This window comes from Loxodonta africana, chromosome 22 (genome assembly GCF_030014295.1).
Source record: "Loxodonta africana isolate mLoxAfr1 chromosome 22, mLoxAfr1.hap2, whole genome shotgun sequence".
In the NCBI taxonomy this organism is placed as follows: domain Eukaryota; kingdom Metazoa; phylum Chordata; class Mammalia; order Proboscidea; family Elephantidae; genus Loxodonta; species Loxodonta africana.
In genome coordinates, this window is record NC_087363.1 from 65,930,599 (window position 1) to 65,948,000 (window position 17,402).

The window sequence follows — 17,402 nt, forward strand, 5'->3', positions numbered from 1 at the left end:
GCGGTCTGGCAGCAGCCCTCCCAGCAGCTGGGGGACTAAGTTTTTCATTTCTGAAGGGGAATCTGGGAGCACAGCACAATGTCCATCACCAGGGTGTTCCAGGCAGAGGGAACAGCGTGTACAAAGGTCCTGAGGCAGGAGTATGCCTAGCATGTTAGAGGTTCAGGAGTGTTGGGAGCTGGAGGGGCATGCTATGAGATGAAGCCAAGGGCCAGATCACATGGGACTTGTGTGCCATGGCAAGATTTTGGAATAAGGCCCTGAATGGTCAAACAGAGGCTGAGTTGACCAGATTCATATTTTAAAACAGGGGTCAGCAAATTACCACCCACTGGTCAAATCCTGGAGCCCTGGTGGCGCCAGCGGTTAAATTACCAGCTGCTAACCAAAAAGTCTGGCGATATGAATCCACCAGCCGCTCCCTGGAAACCCTACGGAGCAGTTCTACTCTGTCCTACAGGGTCACTATGAGTTGGAATCCACTAGACAGCAATGGGGGAGGGAGGCTTTGGTGTATACGGAGAGGTGGCTCCAGGTGGTTGTCAGGCCATTAGTATTTCTACCTGCCTCATGAACAAAGTGAATATGTGCAGCCTCCACCCCCGATGCGCCACCTAACCTTTTACTGAGGATTCTCTTGTGCTCCTCAGCTTCTGGACATTTCTGTGTATCAACCAAGGTAATGGGTACAGCCACTAAAAGGAAGGACTCATAAGATGAGTGATTTACATAAGAAGAAAATGTGTGAAGAGAAGATGATCAGGCCCAGGAGGCTGAGCAGGGGAGGAAGGTCAGGAGCGTTGGGGTAGGGGAGGGAAGAAGCCCTGCCCATCTCAGGAGCAGGGCTTTGAGAAGAGGTTTGTAGGTAGGACATAGGGCACAGGGGGAAATCAGCCTCTTCCCAGGCCCTCACATTCCTGGAAAGGCTTTGCCATTGTCCTGGTTCCAGATGAGCCTTCCTACAGCGAGGCAGTGGTGAGCGCAACTCCATTCCAGGCCGCGTTTCCGTTCTCCCCTTTTCTTCCCCACTGGGCTCCCCAGCCTCCTTACACACACCTGGGTCCCCCGAAAGCCAGGAGCAGGGCAAGCAGTGCACAGCAAGCAGCGGAGCTCAATAAGCATGCGCCAAACAAGCCCATCTGCAGACGAGGGAAGAGCGGACCAACTGGACGTCAAGGGGCCCTTCTAGATCCATGGTCCCTTTCAACACAGGTGCCACCAGGGGCTTCCTGAGAAACCTCTGCTTCCAGCACACTGGAGGAGAAGGCTCCCATGCCTGCGACGTGGGTGCGTTCTGGGGGACTTGTTTCCATTCATGGCATCCCAGGCACCAATACAGTGTGTCTAGGTACATGGCGTTACTGGCTCACCTTCACCAGGTGTGCTGGTTCCTCGCCCTGGGCACACAAAGACCCAAGCCTGCAGCTGCCTTGCTGAGCTCCCTTCTCAGCTGGATCCTGGCAGGGTTCACCTAAGGGACGCCCTGGCAGAAGATTGGGGGCTGGGGGAAGAGAGAAGGCCAGGGCAGCATGTCTGGCTCCAGCTCCAGCCACAGAGACCACCCTGGTTCCCGCCTGGCTGCGGGCTCTCTACGTGCTACCTCCTCCCTTCTTTCTCCCTCCCAGAGTGGCTGATGGAGGTTTTTTGTTACTTGACCCTGGGCTGCCTCCCAGACACTTGTTTGACTTCTCAGCACTTCCAGCCCTTTTATAACCACATAATCATATAATTATACATATAATCCTTGTATTAAGCTCCACCAGTCTTAAATACCTAGCGTCATCTCCATCTTCCTGGCAGGCCCCCTGAGCGACAGGTAAATCAAATGGCCACTTAGACTAAGAAGGCTCAGTGGGTCTATAGAGGAGCCGGCATAGAGTCCAGACCTCAAATCCGGATGATGAAGATTTCTCAGGTCTGATCCCAATTTCTTTGGTATGGCTCTATATTTAGGTACAATGGGCCCTACTGACAGCTCTGAGCTGTCTAACTGCCTGGCATTGTTCTTTGGGAGCGAGTTGGAGCAGGCAGCTACTCAGTCCTGGAAAGCCCTTGGCATGGATGTGGAAGACTTGGTGACTCCAAATTAAATTCTTAAAAGCAGAGGTCATTCCTCCACACGTAGTACAAAACCTGCGGCATTTTATGGGAAAATAGACTTTTATTTGAAATATAAACTCAAGTTGCTGGGACACAAAGGAAGAGCTGTCTCTGGTCCCATGCTGACAGGGTGTGAGAGGACTAGGGGTTTTACAAGTTCAGTAAGCTTCTCAGAAAACTCATTCAAATTTCCCACTGCTGCCCTAACAGCCTTTGCTGAAGGCCCACAGGCACAGGGAAGCGGGTTTAAAGAGCCGAGATGCCGCTACTCACAGCAGAGCCAGAGCTGTCTGTGGTGAAATCTGTCATCTAATTTTGCTGCAAATGGAGAAAAGTAAATTCACGTTGGATGAATAGTCTTGGGCATGAGCTAGTCTTAGAAGCCTGTGCCTTGAATGTCTATCATTTCGCATCTGGCTAAAGCCCAACTCTTCTCTATGCCCTGGGGCTCCACTGGCCAGATGTGCCTCCCAGGCCCTCCAAACCCACCACCCTAGCCTTTGACCATCTAGGGTGGCCTTTGCCAAACTGCAATTACCCCCTGGTTGGGAAATCAGTTTTGTGGGTCAGATAAAGCACGCATTTAAAATGAATCAGAAAGAAGAGAAAATAGAGTGCACAGTCCAGGGTATATACTGTTGCGTGAAAAATGCTTTTACTTGTATGTGTGCCTGTACTGGGTTGTGACACAAAATGCACGTCTTGCTGGGGGCTGTGGCCAGGAGCTGAGAAGCCACAACTGCCAGGGACCCGGTGGCCTCCTTTTAGTGTCCAGCTCTGCCCACTTCTTCACTGGGCTGGTGGAGCCTCTCAGACGCCCCTCAGGTGGTGCCCGAAAGTAGCACTCCTTGTAAGGGAGTCACTAGTTGTGCAGCTCAGCCATTCCAACCCCTTTCTTCTAATGGAGCAGAGATAATGTCCAAATGCCCAGAAGGAGGACTTCTGCCAGCAGGACCACCAGCATGGGATGGCTGCCCAGTGAGCCAGGCTGCCATTTCTTACTCAGTTGGGGCCAACTCGCTGGAATGCCACCATCTTGTTCCCTGACAGCCCCCACTCTAGATGGTTGTGGGGGCTTCCAGACAACAGCTTCCAGAAGAGTATCTGTTTCATCTGGTTTTGATATTAGAAACTCCTCTGCTGTAAGCCACATGTGCATCAGTCCTCCAGACATGTACCCTCAATTCCGTTATGTCCATCTGAGTCTGAATGTGTCTGCAGTGCCTTTCCTAAAAGCTGGTGTAGATCTGAGGGAGAGGGGAGGAACAAGGGCGCCTGAGCTCAAGGCCAGGAGCCAACAGAAGCAAGGAAGCGAAACTTCCTCAGAACAACGTTGCCCACTGGCCAGCTGACTTCCTAAAATTTGGAATAGCTTTCTATTCTTCTTCTAAAGACATATGTACACCTGGATACACTCTCAGCCCAGAGATAGCCCTGCTCCTCCCCTGTACCAAAACCAGTTGCCGTCGAGTTCACTCCAACTTTTGACAACCTCACGTGGGTCACAACAGAACGGCTCCATGAGGTTTTCAATGGCTGATTTTTCATAAGTAGATCAACAGGCCTTTCTTCTGAGGTGCCTCTGGGTGGGCTCGAACCACCAACCCTTTGGTTAGCAGTGGACCATTAATAGTTTGCGCAGCCTAGGGACTCCTGTGTAGGGTGACAGTAGGCCTACCTTGCAGACTGGTGTTGCTGCAGGCCCTGACTAGGGCTGAGGGGAGGTGCTGCAGACTGGGAGGGCTCAGGGAGTAAGAGGCAGACACACTCAAAGTCAAACACAGGGTTTTCCAAAAGACAACAGACGCGCACTGCAAGGGAACACAAACTGCAAAGATACTTGATACAGGTTATGTCAGAGCCCAGCAGACTACTCAAAAATGGCATAGTCAAGGAAGGCTTTCGGGGAAAGTACGATTTCAAGTAGGCCTTGAAGGGATCAGAAGATGAATTGAGAGACAGGAAGGGTGGCTTGTTGCTGTCCCACTATATATAAATTCTTGGGACAGCGAAGTCTGTGTCATCTGAGGTCTGTGTTCACAGCTCCCTAGCTGGTCCCTCTGCTTCCATCTCTCCCGTTTCTTCCCCGCACAGTCTCCAGATTAATCCCCTGACCAACACCCTCCAATGGCCTTCCCCAGCTCTCCACTGACACCTGGAATCCTGACTGCCTGCAAGGCCACCCCTCCTCTCTGACCTCACCTTCCTCTCTCCCTCCTAGCCACACTGACCAGGTGGCTCCTGAGCCAGGCGCCTGCCCAGCTGCTCCCTCTGCGGGAATGCTGTGCCCACAGATGTCTGCCCACTCTCCCTGGCCTCATTTCTGTTCCAATGTTTCTCTACCAGAGAGGCCTATTCTGACCCTCCCACATAAAACAGCGCCCTCCCAGCCTTCTACCTCTTCAACCTTTGTTTTCGTCCTAGTGCTCAGCACCCCCATGTTTTTACATCCAACGTGTATTCCCTAGCTGCCCCTCACAGGCTGCTGTCTCCATGCAGCAGGGCTCCTTTGCCCATTGTCCTGGGCCTAGGTCAGAGCAGCTCTCATTGGATCCCAGGGAGGCAACAGATTTGTGAAGACCCCCCTTTGAAAGACCTGGCCAGGGTTCAGGTGCAAGGTCTGCGTGTCTGCTTGGTCACATCAGCTTTCATCTGTTTGGGAGACATGCCTGAGTTATCATCCCCAAGCTGGAATAAACCCCACAGGGACAGTGGGCTTGCATTGCCCTGCAGGAGGCTTGGCTCATGAGGCTCTATCGCCCCCCAGTGGTCACTTGGCCACAAAGCCAAAACTCTCCAATAGGTTTGTCCAGCCTAGCAGGGCCTGCCATTCTGGGGCCAATGACATCCAGACCTACCCTCTCACCGTGGTGGCTTAACCTGTAAGCAAGGTATGCGCAGGTTTACGTTAAGCAAGGTAATGTAAGGTAATCAAAGATGTGGTGAAACCCATATGAATTGTGCACTACAGATTAATAAGTAAGCACAAGCAAGCCCGTGCGTACCATGATTATTGGGTAATCCATCCTTGCCCTCACCCCATATTTTTCTATGTGTGAACTCAGACTTAAATAAACTTTCAGCATATAAAGGTGAAAGAGGGACAAATATTAAATTCACCTTGTCTTGAATGTGGGAAAGATTTAATATCTACATTCTTCCTTCTCTTGTGTGGTTCCAGGCCTACCAGTTTTCCCAATAATTTAAACACAGTGGGGTAGCCACAAGCCACCCCTCCCTGCCTCTCAATTCATCTAAGACTAGGTTGGAATTTTTCAAAAATAAACTTTTCTTTTTTTTTTTTTAAAGGAAACCTGAAGGGATGATACAGAGAGAACACAGAAAAAATGAATTTATGGAAGGAAGAACTCAGACCTACTTAAACCTAGCCAAAAGCCTGCCGAAATAAACTTGGTTGCTTATTTACTTCTTTCAAAGTGACATCTGGAGGAAAAATCTAGGGACTGACATATGTAATGAACCTTTGCTAATCTGCACTCAGCATTCCCTCAGCCCCTAGACCTCCACGGGGCTCCCTCCCTGGCTCTATCCTGGTGATCTCATCAGAGAGGACTTCCCTGATCAACCTGTGTGAAAGAGGACCCCCCAACTATGCCTTACCCTGCTGTATTTTCCTTTATAGCATGGGGGGTGGGGATTAAAGTCTGTCTGTGCTCCAGCCCCTCCAGGTCTTCTGTCTGGGAGACAGATCAGCTCTGCCAGCCTGCCTTGGCTGTCATCAGATGAACTGCTCACCTCACCCATAGCTTACCTGGGGCCAGGAGATGTGTAAACCAGTTGGGATGTTTTGACAGTAAATAACAGAAAAATAATACTTAAAAGGGGCTAAAAAAATAAGAACTTTCTTATCTAGAATCATGAGAAGTTGGTAGTGGGGAGTTCCTGAGTTGGAGACCTTAGTGACATAATTCACCTGGAGGGCTGTCTTTCCACCTTGCTGCTATGCCATCTTTGTGAATCTGGTTTTGTCCCCAGGGTCACGGCATGGCCAATGGCTCTACAAATTGTGTCTGCATACCATATCAAAGGAAGGAAAGGAAGTTAGTCCTCAGGTATCTCTTTCTGCAGGGGAGACACACCTTTACTTAAACCCCCAGCCGACTTCTCCTTACATTTTGTTGGCAAGACCTAGGTCACAGACTCACCTAGAAGCCAGTTACTGGTAATGGGAAGGGGACAATTCCAACTGGATCAGCCCAGTCATAACTCATGTCTTAGGGCTGTGCCCTGAATGAAACAGGGTTTGGCTGTGCAGCGAGAAGGGCTCAGCTATGCTCCAGTAAGCCCCCAATTCTTGGAAGTTTCACATGCAAAGGGTTCTTTCTCTCTCCCAGCACAGCCTGGCACCAGGAGAGTGGCTCTCCTCAGCTGGTCCCTGCTCAGAGGCACAGGGTCTGGGCTGCCTCCATCTCATCTTCATCACCGTGCGGCTCTCTGCCCCAGCCCTGCAGTCACAGACCCACTCTGACCTGACCTCATTTCTTCTCACTCCTCTTGGTGGAGAGGCTGCAGGGTGGGTGTAGAGAAGCCCTGGCTACCAGAGGACCCGAGGGTCTGCCACGCCTTCCCTCACCTCCCTTCCAACCCAGGCTTCTGGAGAGACCCCCAATTCCTTAGCTCAACTCAATCCTCAGCCCACTTCCAAGCTACTGAAATTGCTCTCTCCAAAGTCACCGATGGCTTCTCGGGCCCTGTGTCCAGCTGGACATCTGAGGTTAGGTTAATAAGAGTTTCCTAAACAAGGGAATGACGTGACAAAAGGAATGACAGAAAAATCCATAAAACAGCAGTAATAAATCTGCAACGCAGCTCCAGTGACCTTGATGGCCCTGCCAGGCCGCCCGTCTCTGCCTGGCGAGGCCCTGCCCTGGGAAACCAATCAGAAAGGCAGCTTTTCCAGGAGAAGAGAGGGTCCACCTGGTTTCTTTTAAGTCCCGTCAATCTGGATTAGCACTATTTTTCTGGTTGTTTTGTCATTTTGCTACTTATCCTTTATACCTTTAAGAAACTCAGCTCTAGCCGTTTTACTGAAACCGGAGCTGAAGACCTCTCACTGCCCCGCCCTTCTCACCACCCATCCTTAGTACCATGAGGTACCAGAGGGCCCCCAAGCAGTGAGAACAAGAGAAAGCCTCACAGACTTCCCTCCTCCCTACGTAAGTTCAAGTGTTGATGGTGGCTTGGGCACTGCCAGGTTGTGCAGTTCAGAAGCCTTACCAGAAGAGTGGGAGACCATGGGGCTCACTCGGGCTGCCCTGGCTTCCCACCACTGTGATGCCCAAGAGTGCATGGAGTCAGTTACTGTGTCTGGACAGGTGAAGAAGGATTGCCAGCAGCCAGAATGGCCTCAATTCTACCTTCAGCTTCCTCTGTCTGGAAAGACTGGAGGACTCTGAACTGAGCGTGGATTTGGAAAGACACACACCTTCCCCCCTCAGCCCTCACTGATGGAAAGATCGGTGGCTAAAACTCACTGCTAAACTTCTGTTTCCTCTTTGTTAAATGGGGATAACTTTCCTGTTACGAGGAAATTGTGTATTTTAACAGTGCTTGAAATCAGTTGAATTGGAATCGACTTGACTGCAATGCTTTTTTGTTGTTGTTGTTTTTTGGCAGTCACTTACTAATCTTGCCTAACTCCCCTAACAACCTTGCCCTGATAACTTGACTTTAATTCCTACCTGAATCCTGACCTCTGCGTTCTTGACCCTCCCCTGCTAACTTGGTGTTGACTATGGCATTGTGTGGCTTCATTACCGGTGGGTGCCTTCCCAGCATCGATGGACTACTCACTCAGAAATGAATGGTTTTGGGTGACAATTGTGTGTGGAGCCTTCATGGGTATTAGAGCCCCTCTGGCAAATGTCATAAACAGCAATTTCATCTCCTTTTTTCTGTGACACCGCATGAATGGCAGCAGAACACCCAGCCCACATCACACTCTTCTTTTCAGAAGATAGAGATGTCATCCTCATTTCTCATCCAAGCTCGGTGTGAAGATGAGGGAGCAGCTGGCTGTGAACCTGAAGCCTTTGTCCTTCCAGCTTCACTTACAGCCACCAGATGCATTTATCAAAATCCATTTCTTCTTAAGACTTTTGCAGGAAGACTCTTGTCAACAAGAGACATGTTGGAGTCAACAATGGGGGAAAGGAGGCTGGAGTGGGGCAATGTGGAGATGGGAAGTGAGGCCAAGGCAAATTCTCCCCCAACCTGGGCCTGACAACAAGAGACATGCAAAGAAGAAAACAAGGTGCTAGGCAAAGTCATGGGAGAGAGTAGAGCTGGAGTGTCTGAAGAAGCTACTGTGGGATAAAGGAAAGCTCCTTGGGGCCAGCACCCCTGCCTGGCTCCTGCTGCTCATGAAGGAGCTTGTGGATGTCCTGTTCACTAGGCACGTTTGTGCTTCATGAGAAAGAAATCACAGCATCCTACCTGCACTGGGCATCTGACGACAGTGGGTCTAACCCTGCTGAGGAGGTTCCACGCTTGCCTATTCTTCAAGGCCCAGCCAAAGTGTTGACTTTTCCCATAACACCTTTCCTGACCACTCATCTTTCTCCACGTCTTCCTGTATCGTTCAATTTAACACACTGATTGTTTGATGTGAACAGTCTGGTTAAGAACACAAGACATAGGTACTCCTTGTAGGAAGGCCTCAGCACTGAGATGCAACAAGTACTCGCTAGTTGTCAAATTCTATGACAAATCACTTTGTAAAGTGAATCATCACTCACCGACTTTTGTGAAACCTGGCTTTACTGTCTTAGATGTGCTCAAAGCAAGAGTTAACTGAAGCTCGATTTTTCTTCTTACCCTAACTGTGGGGCCACAATTTAGTGTTGCTGCCCACAGGTCCTCATTACTCTATAGTCTCCATCCTTCTAAGACACTTTCCTCTAGAAATCAGAGCCTGAGGGAAGGATTAAGATGCAAGATCCAGGTGAGGTGGGGCAGGAGAAGACACTATGGAATGGGTTGTCACAAGGCTGCTGGGAGCTCAGGAATTGCACTCATGTGGCTCAAGACTATAGGAAGTAGCCATACTTGGAGTAGTCCACAGGAGTCAGAAAGGAGAAGGACATTTACCTGCCCAGCTTCCCCACAATTCACAATTTCTATTGGTCAAGTCTTACTCCACTGAGAGCTGAACTCTCCCAAACTTCTAGGTTTTATCATTCAGCCCCTTGTCAGTTACTTAGGAGGCCAGATTCCCATCTCAAACTGTAGGATGTCCTAGAGGTGAGGGGAATACAGCAGGCAATGATCCCATCAAAAACCCACTAGCAATTGCAAGGCTTAAAGGAATCAGACATCAGTTTTCATCAAACTGAGTTTGGGACACCAAAGGTCTTCAAGATCTGTCTAAAGAGACCATTGAGGCTGCAGTCCAGTGCTAGGAGTCAATCCTCACTGTACCAATATCAGAATGCATGTTTCAGGAGCTCAGATTCCAGGCCAGGACCAGACAGAACAGGAGGGTAGCACTGATGTCTCTAGACCCTCTGCCTTCCCCTCACAAAACCCCCCTTGGCTCATTACCAAGTCTCAAGGGTGGGTCAAAGCAGAAGACCCTGGTGGGCTGAAACAAGTACCCACCACAGATGAAGAGAGCAGAGACTGTAGCAGCATGAAGCACAGCTGAGAGGCTCTGGAAAGGAGTCTGACCAGGATTGATCAAGTCCTGATAGTAGTTCTCCTTCCTTTGCCCACCTTGAGATCCACAGTTATAGGGCTGGGAGGCTCCTTCCAGGACGGCTTCTGATGATCCTGCCTCCTTGTATTTACTCTCTGGTGTTAGAAGAAGTAACTTGATTCTAACGAATAGAATGTGACAGCATGATGGTGTGTCCCTTCTGAAACATTATTAAAAAAACAGATGGTAGCTTATGCCTCTTTGGCACTCTCTCTTGTCCACTTGCTTGCTTGCTCTGATGTTATGAGATGTTGGATGGAGGGGCCCATGTGGCAAGAAGCTGAGGGAGGCCTCTAACCAACAGTCCGTGACAATCTGAGTCTTGCCAGCAACCATATGAATGAGCACCAAGTGCATCGGTCCCAGTCAAGCCTTTAGAAAACAGCAGCCTGTGAGAAACTCTGAGCCAGAGGACCCAGCTAAGCCACGCCCACTTTCAGACCCGCAGAAACAGAAATAATAAATGTTGAAGTTTTAATCTACTGAGTCTCAGCGTAATTTGTTATGCAGCAAGAGACAACAATACACAGGGCCTCCGCGTTATGACTCAAGAAGCAGTTGCCCTGACATTTCTATCACTGAGAAGACATTGAAGGAATACAATCGAATAGCATTAAGGTTTTATCACAATGAGAGCACCTATCGATTCTGCAATATCTCCATACATAGGTTGTAAATATTTCATCTCTCATCTGCTAAAGACTCACTCCAGAATGCTGAAAAACTGATGTTTTACTCAGAGAAAGTAGGTTAGCATCTTCAGGCTCAATAATGTGGAAATACGTGCAGACTTTTCAAACCACACCTCGTGTACTCAGTGCTTATAGCAGATCCAGCTCATGCTTCCCCAGGTCTACAGTCTGCAATGTATCTCACTTGCTCCCAAGCCCCCCGCCCGCTCACCGGAGAGCCGGCTCCTCACTCGCATCCTCCTTCCTCTGGCTGTCCCAGCCTGCAGGGGGTGGGGTGGGGATGAGGGGCCAGGCCAGTGGGGCCTTCACCATGCCCACCCTGAAGGGTGCTGCAGCTCAACCAGGACCGCAGAGGGTCTGGGCTCCTTGGTAGTGGCCCGAAGGGCTGGGTAACATAACCTAGAAGTAAGGGGAGAGTTAATGCCCTTGACTGCTGAGAGACAGGAGATGGAAACTACCTGACAGACTCCTCACCCTTCTCCTCTACTCCCAACTCATGGATGTCCCAGAGGGAGAGACAGGATAGGAAGGCAGTGCCCAGCCTGTAATATTTCAGGACGGCCATGCCAGGTAAAAATATTGAAATACTGTGCACCAGTCAGTAAAAAGTCGCTGCCCACGGCTTCCAGCTGCCCCTCCTGGGATGCCAACAACCCCCTGCCCAGCAAAAGAGGCGACCTAAAAAGGGGATGCCCAGGACAAAACGGCACCCCTAGTGCTGAGGTGGAGTCCACTCCGTTGTTCATGGTCACTATGTTGACTATCATCCCGGGTTAGATTGTCACTGAGGGGCATGAGGAAAAGGAAGAGAAACACTGTTAGCTTCCACACCCCAAGACTCCTTACAGCCTCTCAACACATGCCTCAGGTCAGTCAGCCAACACGCACTGCACTTCCTGCGCTGCAATGTGCCTTGCCTGCTGGGACTCAAAGGAAAGAGAAGGGAGAAAAATCCAAGTTGAAAATCTATTCTCTACTAAAGTGTTTTATGTTCTGCACTACAGCAGGAATTGAAGCAGAGTTTAACTGTTAAGCCTCCAAAAATCTAATAGAGAATGGTGAGAGTCACGTAAGAGGGACACTCCTTAAATAATTCAAGACAAATAGAAGGAAAGGATGCACTGTGTGGCCAACGTAGGCACCATAGCACAGCACCGCTCACCTGGGAGAACCAGTGGTTCTCTGCTGCAGAGGTAAGCCTGCGCTCACTTCCACACCCACATTTTTAAAGCTAATTTACAATTAATAAGAAAAGAATTTCCATTATTGGATTTAGCATTTCTACTGTTACATTCGAGGGCAGTGGGTTTGTTTTTTTGGTGTACTATTACGTATTCATCTTAACTTTAGACCCAAACCATTATTTGCCCAAAGTAATCTCTTTTCAAAAAGAAAATCCATACCCAAAGACAAAGATCTCCATTGCCCAAAAATATTTTAAAGAACATATTATGACTTCCAGAAATATAAGGAAGTACTGTTCCTGACTACCACACATCTGTCACTTTGTCGTACCGTGGTGGCTTACGTGTTGCTGTGATGCTGGAAGCTATGCCACCGGTATTTCAAATACCACAGGTTTTCAAATGGACAAGTTTCAGTGGAGCTTCCAGACTAAGACAGACTAGGAAGAAGGACCTGGAAGTCTACTTCTGAAAAAACTGACCAGTACAAACCATATGAATAGCAGAGGAACATCGCCTGATAGAGTGCTGGAAGATGAGCCCGTCAGATTGGAAGGCACTCCAAATATGAGTGGGGAAGGGTTGCCTCCTCAAAGTACAGTGGACCTTAACAACATGGATGCAGTTAAGCTTTCTGGACCTTCACTTCTGATGTGGCGTGACTCCAAATGAAAGAAACATCTGCAAACATCCATTAATAGTAGCAACATGGAATATACAAAGTTTGAATTCAGGAATACTAGAAGTCACCAAAAATGAAATGGAATGCATAAACATTGGCATCCTCGGCATTAGTGAGCTGAAATGGACTGGGATTGGCTATTTTAAATCAGACAATCATATGGTCTACTATGCTGGGAATGACAAATTGAAGGGGAATAGTGTTGCATTCATCGTCAAAAAGAACATTTCAAGTTCTATGCTGAAATGCTGTCAGTGATAGGATAATATCCACATGCCTACAAGGAAGACCAGTTAATTATTCAAATTTACCCACCAACCACAAATGGCAAAGATGAGGAAATTGAAGATTTTTACCGTCTGAAATTGATCAAACATGCAGTCAAGATGCATTACTCTTGATTGGACTGTGAAAGTTGGAAACAAAGAAGCAGCAGCAGTAGCTGGAAAATACGGCCTTGGTGACAGAAATGACGTGGGAGATCTCATGATAGAATTTTGCAAGATCAGTGACTTATTCATTGCAAATACCCATTTTCAACAACTCGAAGGCACGAAACAACAACACTGTTCCTGATTGCTGAAGGAATAATAAAGTGTCCAGTGTATGAATACAGATGCCCTTGTTTCAAGAAAACTAGGCTCTTCCCTGGGTTTCTGGCGAAGTTCACTCTGTCCTGCTCACAGGGCCCTAGGAGTCGGGGTGAAGGGGAAACAAGGCCTCATTCTCCTTTCCATTCACCATAACCACACTGAACTGAATGAACTCTAGGACTTGGTCAAATTCCTAGGCTCTTCTCCAATAGTAGGAGTCTCCTGGGTGGTACAAACGGTTAACACACTTAGCTACTAATTGAAAGAATGGCGGTTCCAACCTACCCAGAGGCACCTCAGAAAAAACACCTGGCAATTTGCTTCTGAAAGGTCACAGTGTTGAAAATTCTGTGGAACAGAGTTCTACTTTGCAACACCTGGGGTCGCCGTGAGTTGGCATAGACTCCGCGGCAACTGGTTTGGTGTTTTGTTTTTTCCCCAGTAGTAAGTGGACAGGACTAGGTTTACCTGTATGCTGGTTGGTTATTCAGATGCTGGATTACTAGGGTTGCAGATATTCAATTTCACAATTCAAAAATCATTCCTTGTGATTAAACCAAAACAAAAGCCTTTCTTTCCAATAGAAATATAAATACTCGTGAGAACAACAGTGTTTCCGACAGCTCAGTGTGAAGAAGATGCTCTCCCAGCAGGCTTGTCTAGGAGACAAGGAAGGAACTGGGAGATGAAATCTGGAACCCACAAAAGAAGAGGGGAGAACTCTTCTAGAAATGTCAGGAGAGGTGAGATCTAGGATGTCTAAGTTAAAACGACTAACATCAAACTTCGTCATCAGGCTAGGGGACTGACTTAATCCTCTGTTTCTCCGTCAACTCAGAGTTTTCCCACTGGGGTGAAGAGTAGATTCTAGAGTTAGACCACCTGAGCTCAAATCTTGGTACACACACAATGGAATACTACGCAACAATAAAGAACAATGATGAATCCGCGAAGCATCTCACAACATGGATGAATCTGGAGGGTATCATGCTGAGTGAAATAAGTCGATCACAAAAGGACAAATATTGTATGAGGCCACTACTATAAAAACTCATGAAAAGATTTACACACACACACAAAAAAACAATCTTTGGTGGTTACGAGGGAGGGGAGGCATGGGGAGGATAAAACACTCAGTAGACGATAAGCGGTAACTTTGGTAAAGGGTAAAACAATACACGATACTAGGAAAACCAGCAAAACTCGTTCACATGGAAGCTTCATAGACACATCCAAACTCCCTGAGGGACCGAATTACCGGGCTGAGGGCTGGGGACCATGGTCTCAGGGAACATCTGGCTCAATTGGCCTAAACATAGTTTATAAAGAAAATGTTCTATATTTTACTTTGGTGAGTAGTGTCTGGGGTCTTAAAATACCCCCCTGGTCTCACCCCGAGGTTGGCGGGGAGGGGGGAGCCATGTGGCCTTAAATAGTACTTAACCCCTCTGTGCATCAATTTCTACTTCAATAAAAGGGTAAAAAAAATACTTCATAGAGTTGTCATAAAGATGAAAAGAATTATTACATATAATGCTCTTAGAACGTACAAAGTAGGCATTTATAATTACTAACAATTATTAGGGAATAAAGCTTGGTAATTTATGAAATTAAATCATTCTGTGGTCCTGTCTTGCTGTGCGTCATTTTTGCTTTTTTGAAAAAAAAAAAAAAAGTGCAGTTCATGAACATACTGACACTTCCTCATCTCAAAGGCAAGACAATCCTAAACCCAATTGTAAAAACTCTTTTAGAGATAAAGGTTCACTGTACTGGAAGCTTCCACTGACCCATGGCCACTTAGACTTCTTTAGATACTACAGCAGGCTGACCAGATACACGTTCTAGACTTTGTGGGCACACAGTCCTTTTTGCACCTACTCAATTCTGTTGTAGTGCAAAAGTAGTTGTAGGAATAACAACTGGTTGTGGCTGTGTTTCAATAAAACTTTATTTACAAAAACGGGTGGTAGGTAGATACGGTCTATGAGTTATAGTTTGCCAAGACTTGTATTAGAGGAAAAGGCAAGAAAGTGGGTTATGTCTTGGTTGGGATAAGTAACCCTGATCATCTAAGGGTTTGCTATTACACAGTGGGGCTGGAAGGTATATAGATGAAAATTCTAGAGACCCCCAAGACATACCTGAATTAACCTACCACCGTGCTTCCGGTAGGCCAGAAGTACAGTTAGTGAAGGACAACCATAACTCCACGCAAGCCAGACCACCGAGTGATAAGATCCCTTTAGAATCAAGGTTTGCTTCCCTTCCCTGGGCAAAGAACACCAGTGAGGTACTTGCTGGTTCCATGACAAGTTGTAGAATCTAAAAGTATAGCTTCCTTCCTCCTGTATTCCCTTCCCTACTCTTGGGGTGCTTAAAGATTGAATTACCTCTTTTTTCTTTTTAATTTCTCTTTTAAAATGATAGTGATTGTAGTTTCTATCTTCCTCCTTTCTTTCCCCCTGATAACAACAACACGTAACAGTGTTTATCAAGCTTTAGTGCATATGAGTATCACCTAGAGAGCTGTTAAAACTTTAGACTCTACATTTATCACTTAGGCCACAAGTTACAGGGCAGAAAGGCAGGATGTGGACAGAACCTGATGTGAAATGAGCAGCACCTCAAGACCGAGGGCTCTGAAAGCAGTGGACCACGGCGCCATCCTATCCAGATGTAATGGTGGGGCATGATGCGGGAGCAGAGTGGATGCTTACCACTGAATGTTGGGTAACTGGATCAAGTCAGATGAAGGCGTTGCAGAAATGGGGATAGTGTGTGTGCGTGCGTGCGTGCGTGTGTGCGTGCATGCACACGTGCAGATGCTGGGCAGTGAGGGAGTAGAATGCGACCATCGTCTGTTAGGACGCCTGCTGGGGCCTCTTCTCTGGGAACTTCCTGCCCACCCCTGGGGTAGGTTCCTGCAGCTCTGTCTCCTGCCCCTACCCCCCTGGCCACACCAACTGCTTTGAGGGTCCTAGCTGGGCCAACTGGAGACCTGCCAGGAGGAATTTAGAACATCAGGTAGAGAGACGCGAAGATGGGGATCCTCCAGAGCTCAGAGGAAAGATGTGTGAGCCCTTGCTGCTGAGGTCCCCAGGGCCAGCCTGGCTCCTTGCTGTCCTGAGTCCTGGATGTGCCAGACTCCACAAATACCCCCAAATCCTTCCAACAAACTGCCTTCCTTGTTCAGAAAACATGGGGGGACAGAGGAAGAGTGAAAGGATGGGAACTAAATATGGAATCAGAAATAAGGCTGGAAATGAAGCCTTTAATGGCCCTTTGACAGATTTGGTTCTGAGATTTCTAGCTGTTGGTACAAACGGGCTGTTACACAATTAATGTCCATTCTATACAAAAACAATCTAGTTGCTAGAAGTACAGCTATTCTTGGTACCCAGACCAGACAGGAAATTTCTCCCAGGGTTTTTTTTTTATAACATCCTATACCGGACACAGCGGGCTGGTGGGGCTGTTTGTTATAAAGATCCTCCATTTAGGCTTATGGCATTGCTCTCAAGCTCAATTTCGTGAAACATTCTAGGGCAGGGGGAGCAACACATACTCTGGGTACCTTGATCGAGGAAGAGATTTTCAAGTATGAGGAAAAGCAGATAGCTTGCGTGCAATTAAAGCAAGCCCTGTGCCAAGCACAGCTGAAAAATCAAGTGGAGAGGAGTCCAGTGACCCTCCCAACCAAGAAGTAACAGAGTGCAAGTACTGCAGGCAGCACCTGAACATAGACCTGGAACTTCCCACTTGAGTGATGAAGGACTGGCGCAGGGCTCTACGGTTCAAGGGCAACAACACAGGTAGTTGCTCTGGGGACCAGGCTCACTCTGGTCTCAACACCCCATCCCAGTGGGTTTCTCTGGAGAAGCTACACCCCCACCCCAACCCAGGGCCAGATTAAGGCACGTGAGGGCCCTAAACACTGATAATCTGTGGTTCCCCCTCCTCTGCTTATTTATACGTTCAAACAGGATATGTGAGTTAGGTATATATACATACATATATATATACACACACGTATGTGTGTGCATGTGTGTGTGTGTCTTAGCTGTCCATGATGTAACTTCTTCTTAAATGCTACTATAATATTAGTGATTGAACCCAAAAGTGGCGTATACCATTTTAGAGGAACGAGATGAACTGGATTATAAAATTTTCAGTGGATGCGGGGTAATAAGATTTTTACCATATACCACAGTTTCTACAAAAAGAATATTCCACATACTCTACAACAAAGAAAATGAGTCAGCGAACTTAGTTTCAACAATCATTGTAAAATTCTGTTGATCTCCCACAATGAAAAATTAACTTTGACCAATTTTGCTTTAAATGGCTCATACTTCAATTTTTATCCTTGTTTCATAATAAATGCTATAATTATAAATGAACAAATGAAAAGATGTCATAAAATTTAATGAT

At 47.5% G+C, this 17,402-nt stretch overlaps 1 protein-coding gene across 3 annotated transcripts in view; it reads right to left on the minus strand.

Moving 5' to 3' along the window:
- PRKAG2 (protein kinase AMP-activated non-catalytic subunit gamma 2) overlaps positions 1 to 17,402 on the minus strand; it is a 421,068-nt gene that overhangs the window by 266,958 nt on the left and 136,708 nt on the right. The gene's annotated exons all lie outside the window — the stretch shown is intronic.